Source organism: Cavia porcellus, unplaced genomic scaffold (assembly GCF_034190915.1).
Source record: "Cavia porcellus strain 051 isolate PalLab524CR breed Dunkin Hartley unplaced genomic scaffold, mCavPor4.1 scaffold_15, whole genome shotgun sequence".
Taxonomy (NCBI): domain Eukaryota; kingdom Metazoa; phylum Chordata; class Mammalia; order Rodentia; family Caviidae; genus Cavia; species Cavia porcellus.
Genome location: NW_026947498.1, coordinates 22,045,953 through 22,059,495, shown reverse-complemented (window position 1 = coordinate 22,059,495; position 13,543 = coordinate 22,045,953).

Below are 13,543 nucleotides of genomic sequence, written 5' to 3'. Positions count from 1 at the left end.
GACTTAGAATAATAGCATTTATTAATTTAAAAGTCTGGGTTTAAGGTTATTTCAGCTGGGTTTTCTCACAATTTATAGTCAACTGTGGGTAAACAAGGTAGCTCTCCTTGGCTGGGTTTATTCACATATCTGGATGGCTGCTCATTGATTGTTTGGCACCATCTCAATTCATTAAACTGCAACTCATGTATGCCTCACTTTCTAGCCAATTAGTCTGAAAATTCTCTTCTCCTGTTCATGATAGAAGAAGAGGAACTTAAACAAAAATGTTCAACTCTTTCAAGACTTTCATTTTGTACTGTAAACATATAATACTTAAAAAAATTAAAAAAATAAAAATCTCTGACACCTGTTAACATCATTTTAGTTAAAGCAAACTAGCCAGCCAAATACAATAGCAACCAAAGAGTTTATTTTAGTGAAAGGAAGTTGAGAGTCTGATGGCAAAGTATGAAGAACCAGAGGCATTAATTCAATTATTTACTACGTTTGTATTTTTACTCTTTTAATGGTGTCTTTTGGTGAATATTTATTCTAAATTTTTGCATGATAATATATTAGTTCTTTCCTTTTAGCTAACCACTTTTTATTGTTTAAGAAATATGTGAATATCTCAAGGGCTTGAAGTAACTGGCTAACTTTTTTTATTTGTTTTTTTACAACAAACAAATTTAACTTGAGTCCTTAGTCGTGTTAAGCAAGGGTTCTACCACTGAGCAATGTATTTGGTACCCAAAATTTCCTGTTAATTAACTTTCATTTTAAGTCTACTACATACTGTTAGTTGTTTTGTATGTAATCTTAAAAGTAGGGATATTTTATTACCTTAACATATTCATTGAAAAAAAACTTTGAGAAAAAATATTATTTTCTTGTCTTATTCTGCATTAAGAACTTTAAGACAATGCTAGCTGTATTCATAGTGAAATCCTTCTCTTTGTTCCTAAGATAAGGGGGAAACTATTCAAGACTTTATCTTTAAGAATTACATTATTTATTTATTATGTATTTTATTGGCTAAGAAGTTTCTTTTACTTTGGTAAGACTTTTATCTTGAATGGATGTTGATCAATTTTTTTTCTTTATCTAGTTGGAAGGTTATATAATATTGTTTTCAACATTTACTGGGTGAATTAGACTGAATTAAGTAGTAAACCAACATTGTAGTCCTAGAATAAACTTTCCTTGATCATGATATTTCATCTCATAGTACATATAGTACTTAATGTCAATTTGCTAGTTATTGCTTAGGGATTTTGCTTCTATATTTGAGAGGATTATTCTGTAGTTTTATTTTCTATATATAAAATCTTTTCAGGTGTTAGTACCAGAGTTATACCAGATTCACAAAATCAGTTTGGAATTGTTTCATTTCTTTTGGTTTCTGAGTGATTTAGTATGAAATTGATATTGAACCTCTATCAAATTTTGAAAAAATGAACTGATATAGTACTTGGTTTTGGAATTTTGATTTTAAGGAGAATGTTGGCTGATGCTTAATTTATTGAATAAATATGACTACTCAGATTTTTTGTTTCTTTTTATGTTAATTTGGCAAGATACATTTTATGAAGATTGGTCTATTTCATTAAGGTTTTCCCATTTTTGGTAAATGCTGTGTTTAATAGATTCTACATACCTTTGTAATGATTTTTATATTATGTGGCTATGTTCCTTTTCTTTTGAAACTCTTGATGTTAGTGTTATTTTGTTGCTTCTTTTTCATCGTGAGTGGTTCTGGAGATGAATTAACTATAAATTATGTTGAGAGAATCTGCTTTTTTTCTTTTAACAGTTTCTCTATTTTATGACTGCTTTCTGTCACTGATTTTTACATTTTATAGTTATATTTTCCATTTACTTTTATGGAGATTAATTTACTTTCTAGCTTCCTTGGATGATTTTTCAAATTTTAACATTTTTCCTTTAAAAATGCATACATAATTTGTGTTCTGATCACTGTTTAAATTTACAACTATGTCACAGAGTCTGATAAGTCATGCATTTAAAATATTTTCTAATTTTGGATTTTTCTTTGATACATAGGTTGATTTAAAAATGTGTTCCTTAACTTTTAATTCTTTGGAGAGTTTTGAGTTATCTTTATAACTATTTGTAGTATGAATATCATCTTTTGAAATTTTCTGATACATGTGTTAAGGTTCATTACATATTTAAGTTATGCTATTCATGAAAATAATGTTCCATATTTTTTTAAAAGGCAAATGGATGTGCTGAATTTTTACTAGAATATTCTTTTTTATTTTAAAGAGGGTAAGATTAAACATAACAAAACAGAACAAAGCAGATCATAAGGAAATAATTTTAAGAAACACAGATTTTAAAGCAAGTCCACTGGAGATCTTCACTGTATCTTATTGTTTCCAGTTTTCTTCCAAATAGTTGTCCCCATCTTAACACACATTGAATACATACTGAACATTATAGAACTAATCAAATCATAACAGGGTGATGAATGAAGTCTTTTTAGGTCTTCAAGACCTGACATTGGGAAGTCAATAATGACTACCATAATGTCTCTCATTCTCTTCATAGTAGCTGTCCTTATCTTTATGTATGCTGAAATTGAACATAACAGACTAGACTAATATCACTCTGAACAGTGAATAATAGTATCATAATGCTACAGAATTAGCACTGGGTTTCTTAGTGTCTCTTCTTCTTCAGAGTATCTGTTCATTATATTGTGCATTATATAATCTGTTCCTGTAAACAGTTTAGAAATTCTTCCCATCTGTGAATCTCTACATGTATATCTATACTTTCTATATTATATGGAAAAACAGATAACAGCAAGGCAACAAAAAAATTCCTAGAAAATCATGAAATGAAAAAGACACATATAACCACAGTATTAGGTGATCTACAGTAGTTACTATGCTTTCTCTTGTTATTTTCAATAGAATTGTCCACTTCATCAGGCATAATATAATTGAACATAGCATTAAAAACACAACTTTTGAGACATTGTAGGACTTCAAAAGCAGATAATAATCAAACCAGAATAGGTATCTTATTACATTTTATCATCTTCAGAGTAGTTGCTTCTACTCTTAGACTTGATACTATCAAGCAAACCAAGTTTGAATAAAATCAGTCAAGACAAAATAGTAGTCTAACAAACTAGCTTCAAATATCAGTCATAGTAAGACAATGTAAGTAATACAAGGTTTCAGTTTAAGTTAGTAGGAAATTAATGATAGTTACTGTGGTGTAGCTTGCTATTTTTGGGATAGCTGTCTATATCCTCAAACCTAGTATGAGTAGACAGACCAGAACAAAATAAAATTAAACTAAACAGAGCAATAAGATTACTGTGACTTTTAAATCCGGATACACTATTAACAATGACCTCTGCCTGCCTTTTTTAGGTAATTCCTCACTTTTCCCCTTCTCAGGATGTTTTGTATGTTTTGGGTCTCACTAACTCCTTTAGTTTTTAGATTAGGGGATCAACCCATTATCTGTCTGAGTGGTGCTGAACCTTTTTACCCCTGAGCTTGATCTTGAGCTGTACTCCTTTACTTACTAAGCCACAAGGTTTTCCTTCCTTCCAGCTCTGTACTTCTACACTGCACAAAAGTGTCATAACTTTCCAATCTATCTGCAGCTGCTGGACGAATTGTCTCTATTTCTCTCTGGTTCCCTGTAACATAAAACATTGTTTTCTCATCTTTGATTTTCAGTTTATTAACCCTCTTTCAAATTGAGTATATTTCCTATTCAGAGCTTCTCAAAGGATCCTGCCTCTTAATCTATTCTGCCTGTGTTTCTCTTTGTTAGTGTATCAAGGCTATCTATATTAAAGATTATAGCCTACCTTCTCTGCCTCATCTCTGCTATTCTATTTTTGTACTATTATTTGTCCACTTTTCTCCTTCATTCCACTGTCTGCCCCATTCATTGAGGCCTCTCTACCACTGTTGCTGGAAACCTGGTATTTTTTTCTCTCTCTCTAGAATGTCCTTCAGTATTTTTTGTAGACTTGGTTTGGTGGCCATGAACTCCCACAGTTCCTCCTTGTCTTGGAAACATCTAATTTCTCCATTAATTTTGAGAGAGAGTTTTACAGGGTACATCAATCTGGGTTGGAGGTTATTTTCTTTCAGGGCTTGGACTATTTCCTCCCAGGCTGTTCTTGATTTGAGAGTTTGTGTTGATAAGTCTGTTGTTATTTTGATGATTTTTCCTTTGTAGGCGATCTGCTTCTTTTTTCTGGCCACTTTTAATATTCTGTTCTTGTGGTGGATTTCTTGGATCTTGATTATTATATGTCTGGGTGTAGATCTGTTTTGGTTTTAGTTCTGTATGCCTCATTTATCTGGATATCATTTCTTTTTCCTATGCTTGGGAAGTTTTCCTTAATTATTTTTGTGAATAGTCTTTGTAATCAATTTGTAATTATTCCTGCTTCTTCGCTCACGTTTTCTATTCTTAAGTTATAGATCCTCTTGTTGTCTTGTAGCCTTTGAATTGTTTCTTCCTGGTTCCTTGTTATTTTGAAGAGATCTTTTCTTTCATTATCACACATTATAAATCTCTCTTCAAGCCTCTTTCAAAAGGCTAACATTAGTTTCTGTCAAGGCATTTTGCCAGCTTTCAATGGAGTTTTTAGTTTCCTGGTAATCTCTTTGGATCTGTTTCATGTATTCTAGATTTGGTTCATATCCTTCACCGAAGGTTTCTCTTCCTTTTCTGGGTTCCTCCATTCTTCCATCTGTGTTTTCTTGGGAGGGCTTAGCATTTCTTTAATTTATCTTTTTATATCTTGCTTCACTTGGATTAGAATTTCAGTTTTAAATTTATCTATGAGGTCATGAAGGTGTTGCTTTATGTCCGTTGATGTTGTAGCTAATATTGCATGATTGCTGCACTGGTTCTCTTCTGTATTTACCTCTCCTGGGCTTATTTTCCCAGGGTCAGTGGCTGGAGGTTTTTTCTTATTTCTATCTCTTGTCATGTTTCTGGTTTCTTTCAGACAGGTGTGTCATGGAAGTCTCAGGCCCTTTCTGTATTGCTTATGGTTTTTCTGAAGCCTAGTGACTGGGGTTTTGATGCCCTCTCCAATTTGCTGTTATCTGAGGTGCATGCAGGGACAATGTGGGCTAGCCTCTGAGCCAGTCAACTGGCAAGTGCCTTCAGCAACTTAGGTTGTGCTGTGACAGACGTCACAGGATCATGGCAATTTTGTCCCTGGCTATTGGGTCCCAACCAGGGGCGTGGCTCAGCCCAAGCAGATCCCACCAGTCCCTCTGGGCCAGGGGCGGCTGACTGATACCACCATTGCACTGGGCTCTGCCCTACTCCAAAATGACTTCCAGCCAGTGACACCTGCTGTGGGACCCAATTTCCAGCACTCACTGAGAGAATTAATGCAGCTCCCCACCTTGGCTCCACTCCATACTGCGCCGCATCCTCCTGCCAAGGGCCTGGGACTCACCAACTCCCGTTATCAGCAGCCCTGGCTTCAGCATAACCTTGAATTGCCCAACTCTATGGCACTCCCAGCATAGCATGGGACAGGTCTCAGTGAGCATGTCGGGCTCCAGCCCTCCACTTGCGTTTTTCCTCCCTCTTCCTATTTTTCTTTTTCCTTCAGTTTCCTCCTGGCTTCATGAGTCCCTTTCCACTCATCCAGCCCTCTTCATGTTGTTAAATTCCAGCATCTGAGATGTTTTTCCAGAAAGGCTCTCCAGGCAGCTACCTAGCAAGCCACCATCTTCTCCTGCCCCTGGAATATTCTTTTTATGTTCAAAAGTCACATTGATTGATCTTGCCCTGAACATCATCTTTCTAAAAGAAGTATCCACTTTTTCTGTATTTTAAAGCTGTGATAGTAGATTAATATATATTTGGAATTGTAATGGTTTCCAATTGAATTGAACCATTTATTATATATTAGGAAATGTTCTGTGTATCTTCCACAATATTTCAAACTGCCATGGACTCTACTTTGTCTGATAGGATTGTAGTCTTGCTGTTTTTGGTTGATTTTTAATGTACCATTTTAAGATGCTCTATGATTTCTTTTTATGGTAAATGTATCTCTGTCCTTTTATTTAAATTTGTCTTTTATAAACAGCATTGTTCAATGATATTTTATATTTAGTCTGAACAGCTTTGAGTGTAATGTTTAAGTATTCAACTTTAATATAATTATTGAGACAATTCATTGTAAATCAATAATCTTGCCAGTTTCTTTTGTTTTTTACCTTTTCTTTCTATTAATGAAGTCTTCTGTTCCATTTATCATCTCATTAGATTTTAGTTACACATTTTTATATTACTGTTTTAGATTATCCTATGAGCTACAATGTCTAAATTTAGTTCTTTTACCACTTCCCTACTAAGCAAGAGTCTTATTACAGTTTGATTCTGTTTATGCACTCCTTTTGGTATTGTTGTTAGATATTTTACTTTATAAATGTTTTAAATCCCCAAAGCCCCATTATCATAGTCACCTTCATAATTATCCATCTATTACTTTTCCTGCAGCTTTTATCAGTGATTACTTTTCTTCAGTCTGGAGACTTTCCTTAATATTTCTTCTCATACCATGTGTTAGAGGAATAACATTATAAATGCCTAAAATAATGTTTTTATACATTCCACTGTCTTCTGGTTTTGATTTAGTCATTTGAAAGATCAGCTGTAATTCTTATTAGTGTTGCATTGAAGATGATCATATTGTTCCTCCTATTAAAATTTCTCTTTGGCTTTAGTTTGTAATGATTACACCACTATAAACTCTGTGCATTTCTCCTATTTCATTTTTATCTAGTTTTTTTTAGTTTATGAGTTGATTTCTTTCATCAGTTTGAAAAATATTGTTTAAGTTTTGCCCCATCCTCATTCTCCTCAGTTCCGGGAACTCCTATCACACTTCACTTAGCAGTTTCCATATTGCCCATGTGTCCCATATTCTCTGCATCCTTTCTATCTCTATGACTTGATTTTCAGTTCACAGATTCTCTGGCCTATTGTTTCTAATACTTTATTGAACACAATGAATTTACTTTCAAGTTCAGATCCTTATTAGTACTAGAATTTAGATTTTATCCTCTTTAAAGAGTACCTTAGTATTCATTAAATTCTCCATGTTTTTCTCTAATTTTATGCAAATTTGACACTGGAATCAGATAGAAGTGTATTTTTTCTTTCTTTCTGTCATTTCATAGTTTCCTTTTTTTCAAATATTTCTTCTAAGCATTTTATTGGTTGCCAGAAATTTAGAGTAAAAATACAGAACAATATATATCACCAACATCCGTTCAATAAATAAATTTATGACTTATTACTTCTTATTTTATTTTTATCATCAATCCTAATAAAAAGAATTTATTTGTGGTTCAGACACATGCCAAGAATGAGGTCCTAACTTCTTTGCAGAGAATGAATCTTTCCAGGGCTAAACAGAAAACTCAGACAATCCTATATCTTAGTGGAGTTTATACTCACATCTGCCTTACCAATGTCAGTTGATGAAATGTATGTTTAGATTTCCAGATTCACAGCTGCTGTTTTCATCTGGGTTTCTTGAATTTTACCTTGCACATGTACATGCATAGCTTAGATATCTATCAAAGATTTGAGTGAAAATTACACATGAAATTTGAAGATCTAAAATTTGTTGTTTTCTCTTTCCTGTGATAAAGGCTACAAATTTCAGGCATTTATTTCCAAAGGTACATGAATTGTACCTTTTTAATTGGTAAAGCTATTCATTTCTACCTTGTTTCCAATAATTTATACCAAACATGAGAATACATTTAGAGAAAAAAATAGAGAAAATATGAACTTACTCATACATGCTTACCTTTTTTCAAGGATGATAGCTCTTATATTCTTACTTGTTAGTACTCCCAAGCTATCAACTAGTCAGGTTTTATGTTTTATCCAAATTCATACTTGTTTTTACTATATTTTTCAATGCCAGCTGTACCATGTATAGCCAGGACTATAAGTTCCTGTCAAATGTCTGGAAATTGTGCAATAATATACTATAGTGATACTCAAATTCATTTATTTTGTGGACACGCAAGGAATTCCTTCCAGAAACTCATTTTCTTTGGCCACAGAATATCTCCTTGACTTATGTAATTTATGACACTTGTTTCTAATATTCTAATATTTGGCTTTTGCTCTATATTCATTTTTATTAACCTTGTGAAATGCTTTGATCAAGTTTAACTGCTAACTTATTTTCATTTTTATTACTATGAGCTTAATGTTAAATAACTTTTGTTTCTAAATGATCTTTTTGTAGCATCTTGTTATCTTGGTAGTTTTTCATATATTTCAAATTATATTAATAATAGTCACAAAGTTTATTCTTCTGGAATAATGTTGTGTTTTCTATTTGGCTTCTTCCTTGTTTTATTGTTTATTTTCCACCATTTATTGACAGTGTCCTGCATACTTGGTTTTTTTGTTTAATAAGAAAGATGGTCTACAAAGCTGGCGGAATATTCAAATATTGGGATTTAAACACTAAAACTATACATTTACTATATGTCATTTGCTGGTGCGATTGTATCCAGCTGACACAATTGAGGTATAAATTAGCTAGTAAATTTTTCCAAAATGTGAAGTGGCTCACAGCTATAAACATTTTCTGGCTTACATAATATCACTGAAGAAACACATTGAAAAATACCCCTTCTGATCATTTAATGGCTTAGACAAACAAAAGTTTTGGCCTCTTTCATATATAATGGTTGAAATTACCCTGGATAATACTGGACAGCCTCATAGGAAGGATATCCACTTGGAAAGGTTTCATGGGATAGCCAGATCTAGGAAAGATGCACATTGATTTCACTTAAATTCCATTAGTCATGTTGTATGTACATACAGAGTCTGATGGAAGAAACGTAGTCTCTTGTAGAGTAGTCACTTTCTAGAGACAAATCTATGCAATAAAAGATGATTTGTAACTAGTCATCACTGTTATATGTTAAGGTTTTTCTTGTTAAGTCATATTTTTCTGTGGACCATTCTAAAGCTCTTCCTGGAGGATAAAGATGAAGAAGCTATTTTGAGAGCCAACCTGGGAAAGAAGATGTGTATGGAGAGATTCAGTATCTAGAATTTATACACTGGCTCAAAGCTCCATTTTACAGTATAGAAATCTCATACTTAGCTATGTTGACTCTGTTTTAACTTCTTTAGATAATGGAGTAACTTCTTCATAGCATAGCCTAACCATTTCTTTGATTCAATCACTTTCAATTCCTACTTCCCAAAACACCTGGTGTTTATAATTCTTGAATTTTTGGGTGATGGCTTTTGACATTATCTATTACTCATTTAGAATCTCATTTCCTGAGGTCAGATTGGCCAGTCACCAGTCATCTGATTGCTTTGTACATACAAAACTTTTGTTTTATTTTTTCTTTTTTCCTTCTGGAAACAAAGAAGAGGAAAAAAGTTCCTAAAATGAGGAGATGTTTTGGATCAAATCTGACATGTTAAGCTGGAAGTCAGTAGACTATTTTGAAAATAAACAAATTCATTTTTAATCTATAAAACATTTGCTATGTTTTCCAGTAACCATGTATCATGTAGCAAAAGGTGAAGAAAATGACTGAGGGGTGGCTCACCATGAAGGAAGAGTGTATAATATAATAAAGGAAAATTTCTCTCAGATGGGTTCCAGAAGAAGTATTTCTTAAATGGACCACAAATAAGTTGTGCTGGAGAGCATGGAAGAAAAGTCTTCTTCTAATCACAGAAACTGATTGGACATGGATTGAGAAAATTATATCCTTTGGATGTTCCATGTGAAAATCCATGCTAAAGAATATAGAGAATGTTATCAATTTCTGTGTAAGGTGGCAAGGAAAGTAAGGGCTGGGTGAAGTTTATTAATTACTTACGATCACACAATTTATAGAGGATTCAGAGTCTCATTTGTCTTGGTGGAAAATGTTATGAGTTCGAGAAGATTGTTTTTCCAAAGAAGCTTGAAGCTGGAATTTAGAAGCTATATAACATGAGAATATTTTTTTCTCCCAGAGCAAATTTGTCAAATATATTCCAGGCATTTTTGAAGTAATGCAGTGCTCCAACAGGCCCTGTAGGATCAGCTACCCTACCTTAGCAAACCCTACAGAGGTGTCCAAACAGAACAGCATCCAACATACCATCAATGACAAAGTGACAATTTTAAAGAATAGGCTTAGACTTTATAAATGCAGATTTATCATTTCTTCATCTTTTAGAAAACAGTTAAAATCTTCACTACTCAAAAATAATTACTTCTTTATTAATGTACAGATAACTGCAACATTGTTGCTTAAAATAACACATTTACTGTCTTATACAGTAGCCCTTCAAATGAGAGTCCAATATGCATGTCAGTAAAGTGAACTCAAGATACTGAAGGGGCTTTGAGACTTTTGTAGACTTCACTGTTCCAGCTTCTAAGACTTCCTTTCCTTTCTTACTTATGACTTTTCTCCACGGGAAAACCCAGCGAGGTTGTATCTCTCTGACCATTTTCCTGTCCATCACTTCTTGTGGTTCTCTTCTTTTGCTTCTCTCTCCACTTTTTAAGGTCCATAAAATTACTTTGTGGTCTTTTCCAATAACCTAGGATGATCTTATTTTGAGATATGATGATTAACAACCTTAATTCCATAAGGATCCTTAATTTTTTTCTTGATAGATAGATTAGCATATTCACAGTTTCTGGGGATTGAGTCGTGAATCACAATGGAGGCAACTATTCTGTGTCTCACAGACAGTATAATTTAAAGATATCTTTAAAACTAAAAAGGCTATACTTGGCAAATTTAATTTTCTCTACCTATCATATTACACTGGTATTATTATAGCTAAATTTATAGCAGTACAACTCATAATAGCTAAATCTTGAAAGTGGCCAATAGATCCATCAACAGATGATGCATAAAATATTGTCTATCTCTATCTCTGTCTCTTTCTCTATCTTTATCATCTCTCTCTACATTTGTATATCTATCTATCTATCTATCTATCTATCAGTCTATCATCTTTGTATCTATCTCAGTCAGAGAGAAGGATAAAATTGAGTCATTTGTAGGAAAAAGGGTACACCTTGAGATCATAGCTCTAATTGAAATAAATCAGACTCAAAAGGTTTAATATTGCATGGTCTCCTTGTCAAAGAAATTCAAAATATAAATAAAGAGTGAAATAAATGATAATATTAAACAGGGAGGTAGAATTTGTCGAGATGGAAAAGGATCTGGAGATTGGAGAAAATCAGAGGGGAAGAAATGAAAGCGGAAGTAAAAATGATTAAGATTGGATATGCATATGTATGAATTTCTAAAATTATTATGCATCACAAACATAATACCAATAAAAACAAAGTAAAACCCTTTTTTATATTACAGAGTCAGTTGAATGTATCTGAGTGATATATTCATTATTATTTTTATTTGTTCTGACATTAATTTAATGATGGGGATACTACATAGCTCAGGTCCTATCTCTGTGACCCCCACAGAAACAACCAGAAATGTGCTCTACTAATCCTCAAGCCAACCAACTTGACAATATTAATTGTCACATCAATATGCAGAAAAGATATCTGCATAACCATATGCATTGCACCCAAAGTCACAAAAGCCAAGATACATAGTGAGATCCTGATCAACAGATGAATAAATAAAGAAAATATTATTCAGCCACAAAAAACAAAGGATAATAAAAGAAGAATGAAATCATATCCTTTGCAGGAAAATATATGGAACTAGAGGCCATCATTGTAAGCATCAGAAGACAAACGCAGAAATGCTAGTATTGTTTTCCTCCATAAGTGAAATTAAAGAATAGTTTCCTAAAACTAGGAGAGGGACTATTAAATAAAGGGAAGGGGCAAGGGAAAGGTAAGAGGGTAGATCAAAGAGGATAGTAGGGAGAGTAGATACAATCAAAACACATTATATACCTAAATGAAAATTTTATTCTCAAGCTCAATAATTTATGCAATTATTATGCACTAACTACCACTTAAAAATAGTGATGACTAATATGACTCTATATTTATTCCGTAGCCAAAGTAAAACATTTCTAATTTATGCTGGATGTTTTCCATATTTACTTTGATTGGTATCATTACACAAAAACACTCAGATAATTTTAGATGCTTGTTGTCAATTTGTCAAGTGAATGATTTCCATTTTCTAAGTTTTATGCCATTTATTTTATGTAGAACAATGATAATAATAATAACAGACCATTATATTAACAGTCACTAAAAACTATGACATTTTTCCTATGGAATATTTCTTTCTTAGATTTCTAATTTGTTTTGAAATATTTTTTTTCTTTTGGATATTTAATGCCATAATTTACCGTACGGTATGTATGAAGTACACTGTTAATAAGCAATCCTAATCAACACAAGTGAGTGGGTTTTGAGAAAGAAACCAGTCTTCAAAATGGTGGTACAAGTATGCACTGGTGACCTTTTTGAGGTCAGTATAAACAGGATTAGCCCTAACTGTACACTTAAAAGAATCCTTTAAACATGGAATGTGGATGGGGTGCCCTTAGTAGCACCTTAAAACATATGCTTCTCTTATCTCATAAAAGTGATTATGAAAAACTTCAAGGGTTGCACATTTGGAACTTAAAACATAAATGCTGAAATTTTAAACCATGAGATTGTGGGCACAAAAGGTGTCAGATATTTAGAGCCTTTCTGATGATGAACTGCATCCTGTTTTGTCACCTAAGTGCTTGTTATTGTGTAGATAGAGACATAAACAGCCATAGCAGTGTTTTTTTTTTTTTTTTTGGTGTGAATTTCACCATGAATATTTTCCATGCTTATTAAATCTAAGTTTTTTTTTTAAGAGAATGAGTCACTTTAGGAGACTGACAAGTTGCTTTTTAATTTATTGGCTTTATATCTCTTTCCAAGTTGGCTCTTCTTGAAGAATGCATTGTATTATTTATAAATTTAATATGGTTGGCAGCTATTTCACATTCTTACAGCCAATTTGTGCTGACTTGACTATTTTGGTGAGATCATCGTGATTATAAATCTAAGGTTATGCTTTTGATCTTGGTAAAGAAGTTTGCTTTCCTCCATCCTGGGAACACAGATGGCACTCATATTCCCCATACAGTTATCTTATAAGTGTGTGTCTTTGATCTTATGGGAAAAGGCCATCAATTCCTTATCTATAGTAAAAACTCAACCAATTAAGAATAGCCTGACAGCAGCAGGTCAGAACTGTATTTCTAATAAGGAATGGCAGCAAGATGGGCTTCTACCTGTACACAAACTAGCTACTAATTTTCTTTGGATGTCATATCAAAACGAGTGGTTTAAATGTCTAAGGGTATAGATAGGTCTAATTTATCTACTAAAATGAATCCAAATATGATTTCTTTGCAAAATCTTTACATTGTCGCATTATTTCAGATAATCATCGCATTATTTTAGATTTGAGTATTATATTAAAATCTGAAATTATAATTTGTATTGGAGTTGAGACAAGAATAGTAAAATCCAACAAGAGAA